Source organism: Microtus pennsylvanicus, chromosome 18 (genome assembly GCF_037038515.1).
Source record: "Microtus pennsylvanicus isolate mMicPen1 chromosome 18, mMicPen1.hap1, whole genome shotgun sequence".
Taxonomy (NCBI): domain Eukaryota; kingdom Metazoa; phylum Chordata; class Mammalia; order Rodentia; family Cricetidae; genus Microtus; species Microtus pennsylvanicus.
The window spans coordinates 10,848,691-10,854,690 of NC_134596.1; positions in this window are offsets into that span (position 1 = coordinate 10,848,691).

The window sequence follows — 6,000 nt, forward strand, 5'->3', positions numbered from 1 at the left end:
AAGAAGAAAAAGGAAGTAGTAGGAGAAGAACAATAAGAATGAGAAGGAAAAAGGAAGAAGAAGAAAGAAGAAAAAGAAGAAAGAAAGAAAGAAAGAAAGAAAGAAAGAAAGAAAGAAAGAAGCACCTTTTCTGATTGCAGTACGATTCCAAGCTTGTAGACAAGCGTGTTTCTCTGTGTATAATAAGACAATTAGTTCTAGTACATACAGGTGTACAGTAAAGTATTTTCCAGCTCGCTGCCTCCTTAGCACATGTGTTCCTAACCTGCCAATTTTAATTTTCCCTCTTTGTCCTGGCAGATGAATTGGAAACATTATGGACGGTGCCATCTCTTCCACCAGCAGATTCCTCAAGACAGTCGTCATTGTACTTGCTGATGTCTCTTTCCTGTGTAGCAGCAGACACCATCTGCAGATAAGAAATGCTTAACTGAGAAATGCTCATGTTGGGATATCATCGATGAAACTTTAATTTGTGCGTGGTGACTGTTTCCCTTGCTGCCACTTGACTCAATCCCAGGAGCCTCAGTAGAGGAAATAATATTGCACAAGCTCAAAATAGTGGAAACATTCAGTGCTCCTATAAATATACACTGCTAATTTTTAAAATATGACATATTAAAAAGGAATTGCATGATTTTAAAAAAATCTCAAAGTATACTTATATGATTAATACATAAATTATGGACCTCCTCTCTTTCAAAATAGTCAAAAGTTTTCTACAGTTTTCCCCTATTAAGGAATGGATATAAATGCTCTTAAGCAGACAAATATATGAAACATACACGTGCTTTCTGGGGGGGGGGGGCTTCTATCAGTCAGCCTATACTCTTACACAAATTGTTACTTTTGTTTAAGAGTCTTTTGATGAGCTTTTCCTATTTCAGTACTATATTAATATCTACATCATTTTTTGAATAACTGCATAACTAATTTGTAGATGAACTAGAATTAAATGTTTTAAAGATTGCTCATTTATAGGCATTTATGTAGGTGCTAAATTTCTGTGAAATGAACTTCCATATACATATATATAAATATATATTCAACAATTATGTATTTGTCCCTTCTATTATAATAAAATTACCTAGCACTTAAATTATTAGAATGAAGTATAATGACACTTCAAAAAATTTAAATAATCATAATTCCTTTTAAATGAGCTTTAGTAGCCTTCTCCTCAATGGCAATGACTTAGACTACCATCTTCATTATCCACATATAATGGGTTCTACAAATACTTGAGATATTTCCCAATGTGTTAGTCCAAACAATTGTCTTAAATTGTATTTATTTTATTTTTGAGTTTGATCATTTTCATGTTTATTAGCCATCTGTATTTTTAATTTCTTCTTTATGTCAAAGTTTGAGAGTATGTGGAGATTTTAGTCTCTTTTAAAGATCATATTTACACTTGGAGAAAAATATAAGATTTGGATTGTCAAACATTACATGTTTTTCTCACATTTGAACTTCGTTTTGTTATAAGAATGTGTATTATTGTTACATGTCCAACTATAACCATGTTTGCTTTTATGGCTTCTGGGTTCCATGTCATTTTTGAAAAACAAAACTATCGTAAGCCCATAAAGCCCCACTCCTTTGCTAATCGTAGTTCTTTTGTGTTTTTTATGTCAAAATCTTATGTCATGAAAAGAATTTTGTTTTGAAATCTTAAAGCTGCCAAGTTATTTGCCATTACTTATGATTATTTGCCAACAAGTGCCCATTTATCTGTAAGCCATCTTGTACCTGTGCTGTATTGTCATCTGTGAATGGCTCCATTTTCGTTCTGTGGATGTGTGTCTCTTCTGCCTCCTGTCTCACATGTCTTCGTGTTGGAAGAAATTACAGTTTAGACTGCAATTTCATCAACTTTAATAAATTAATTTGGGGAAACTGTTTTTAAATAATATTGTCTTCATAACGAAGGACAAGAAATGTCTCTTTTATTAAAATCTGATTACTGTTGGGTTTTTCTTTTATTTACTCGTTCATTTTTATGTATCTAAAAATTTTTGTTTTTTGTTTTCAATTCTTTTTTTTTTGGTTTGGGGAGGCTAAGTGGCCATGTTAGTATGCATTATTTTCAGAATGGACCCAAAATTCTTTGCAAATACTAGTTTTCCTCTTGCCAACTGATACTGATTTTGGTTATTCTGATAAAAGACCACAAACTGCTACTTTCAGAGCACTTAAAAATGTGGAAATATTACCCACACTTGATTTAAATGATGTCTAAGAGAACCCCTTAGGTTGGATAGCACATTGCTGCTGGTCAATGTTTCCAAAAGACCACCTGAAAGAGCTATGATCCAGCAACGTTGAGTTTATTAAACTTACTGCAGCAAGGGAAAACATCACCTTAACAGGGTTTAGTCATGGTTGAAAGGTGAACCTTTGGATCTGGGTTTCTGTGGTTTAGAGTACAGACATGGTTATGAATGGGCACAGTTCAGCATGCAATACTGTAAGATGGATGAGGATGTGGTGAGGTTCTTAATGTACTTCCTGATAACCAACTGTTTTCTAAGTGATCTGTTTGCCTCAACAAGATATTAATAATGACAGAAGTGTTATTGCCTATATGAGCAAATAGAATTTATTAGTTTATAGTTTGTATTGCTAAGCAGGACTTACTAAGTTTGGTATGAGATCTTAGTCCCAAAAGGTAAGTTATTTTTAATGTGAATAGTTGTAAGTATCAATGGAAGATTATAACTTTTAATTTTGAGATAATTGGTGTGTTCTGTTGGAAAAGTCTTCCTCCACTGCTTTTATTTTTCTAAAGGGTTTGAATCAAACCCAGGTGAAAGATGTAATTGCTGCTTTTTTGCCCAAGTACTTATAGTATTATTATTTGAATTATTAATTACTGTACAGTATTTCTTTTTCAACAGTTAGAAATCCTTTTATTTCATTGTGAGCATACTCATTTTAATTTTTTTATTTAATGCTGAGCTATAGGCATTTAAATTTGATTTGGATTTTTGAGAGTATATAATTATATGAAATCACTTTTCCATTGACACTCCTTTCTACTTCCTTTATACTCTGGCATCAGCATTTCTGATTATGTTTAAACAACATAGAGGTTTTTTTTTTTTTAATGTGGTGCTCGATGGGTTGGCACCATATTAGTGAAATCAGCTGTTGTGCTTTGTTGTTTAATATAAATAAGGTTATCTAGTTTTGTTCACGTCTTTCCAGTTATTGTTTGTTTCATATCTAGTGTCTTAGGTTTAACATTTTTTCCTCATAGATGGTCACAATGCATACAGATTTTCTATCACACTGTTTAAACTGTGCCTTTTTAAATAATTGCCAGTTTTTTTCCTCTCTTCCACAATCAAGAGTTTAGCATATTTTTTGAGATTTTAAATATGTCCCAATTTATATACATATTTTTTATGTATTTTTCCCTGTGTGATTTGCCCCCTTTTTTTTTTTGGATTTTTCGAGACAGGATTTGCCTCTTTTAGCAAGAAATGCTTAAAGACTTATAAACCATTCATTTCCCTTTCTCAGCAGCCATTGACATCTTGTATCTTTTCACTTAAGATTGGGACCATGTGGGATTTTTCCCTGGCCTCACTAACATGCCAACTGGTATTGGTGTCATCCCTATGTGGTCTTGTTCAGGCAACCATACAAATGAGAAGGCATGAATGCATTTCTGTATTGAATCTGAAAACAAGGACCTCTGACTGTTACAATATTTCTGCTCACTAAGATGGTCTCACTGTGTGGCTTGGGTGCAGTTTTACATCCTGAATCATTGAATCCAGGGAGGCAGAGGCAAGTGGATCTCTAGTGAAACTAGAATCCAAGGTAAATAATGTCCATATGAGTGTTAGACAGTATTTTATTGTGAATTCAAAATAATTTTTGTCACTTAATTAGATGACTTCACATGAGATTATCCAGTTGAAAATCTATATAATGTTTATGATTACAGACTTATGGGAAACATAATAATACTTTTCATGCATTTTATTTAAAAATTGTTATTCTTTGAGGATTGCATATATTTATACAACATATTTTGATTATATTCATCAACCACAACTCTCCAACCAACTCTAATACCTCCACAACATCTTGCTCTCAAGTTCACACCCTATTTTTAAAAGTTATTAATAAACTCTGAGTCCTTTCAGTGTGGTATGAGAAATCTACTGGTGGTCAAATACCCAAGAACAGTGATGCTTTGTCCCTCAGTAGCCACCATTTGTCAGTGGTCCTTTGCTAGGTACTAGGAATCAGGGAGCCATCACCGTATATGCTAAACTTTGACTGTTTTGTTCTTGTGTAGCAAACCACAGATACTGGGTGGAGATGTGTTCATTAGTAATGGCATACCCAGAAGTCAGTATTTCATAGCTTTCTATTTTGTCTGCTTAATCTTCCATTTTATTGTTGAAGCTGGTGTAGATAGTGCATTCACAGTTGAATACTCTACGATACTTATATTTGGTACTTTTTACTAGTTATGGGTTTCTGCATTAGATATCTACTATTGTAAAAGGACTTTTGGTAACAAGCTAAACTCAACATAAATCACTGGGCAAGAACATAAATATTTAGAAGGCAGTTTGAACAACATGGCCATTTAGCAAAAACAATAGCAATAGATTTTACAATAGGAAAAGGACAAAGATCCAGTAGTTGTTCAGTCTGTATCCAATCAGAAAGCAGTTGATTATCCCTATAATTTTCATACCACAATTGCACTAGTCAGAAGGCACGTGGGACCAGGAAGGCCAGTATTGTAGCAGTGAAGGATAAATTCGCTGCTGTCTTTCCTCCCCAGTCAGCTTGTGCTGTATCTTCTAGCACAATGTAAACTTGACAGTAGTGCATTTCCTGTGTTTATTTTGAGGATGGCTTCTCTATGTCCTGCATCCAAAGTGAGTAGCATCATTGGCAATAGGGTCTGACCATGTGGTATGGTGGAAAACCAAGAGGAATGTTACTATTCTACATGATTTTGAATGCCTCTCGGGCATTCATAGAGAAGTATTCTGGGTTTGGTACTGAGATTTTAATTTAATAACCTGTGCCCTCTGGGGAGAAAATTGTCCATCTCTGTAGTATACTTCTGTTTATAAATTATTTTATTACTATTGTTATTGTTGTGTACATGTGAATATGTGAATGCATGTGTATGTTTGGTCAGTGTGTGGGTGCATGTGGCATGTCATATGCATGAAGGTTAGAGGACAGATTCTGGGTGTCAGTCAGTTCTCTTCCTCACACTTTATATAGGTTCTAGAGGTTAAATTCAGTTTATCAATACCATTTAAAAAATGACCAGCTGAGATAATTTATTGTACTTCCATCCTCTTATATTTTTCATTCAGTTTACTCTTTTATGTTAACTTTATAAGAGGAGACTGCTCTTTTATTTCCTAGCTCCCAGAACTGAATAATCACACAAAAACTATATTAATTACAAGGCTGGCTGATGGCTCAGGTATATTTCTAGCCAGGTCTTCCATCTTAAATTAACCCATTTCTATTAATCATGAGGCTGTGGCTTACCAGTAAGTTTCCAGCATTTTTCTCTTTTGTCAGCTACAAGGTTTTCCTTAAACTCTGCTTCTCTCTCTCTCTCTCTCTCTCTCTCTCTCTCTCTCTCTCTATATATATATATATATATATATATACATATATATACGTATATATATGTATATATATGTATATATATATATATATATATATTACAAGGTTTAATTGACAGAGCAAGGTACATTCTTGTGTATAAAAGGTGCAGCTTTTCAATAAAGAACAGCATAAAACAGTTTTAACATTATCTGTATCAAAAAGACATCCAAATTCCTACTAACACAAATCTAGTGACCAGAGCTCAGAGAACAAATACAAAAATTTTCAATTACCATAGGCTAACCTTATAACAAAATAAGCCTACATAATTTTCTCAAGAAATAGACATGACCCTTTAACAAGACAAGCAAGACTTTTTTAAAACCAGAATTA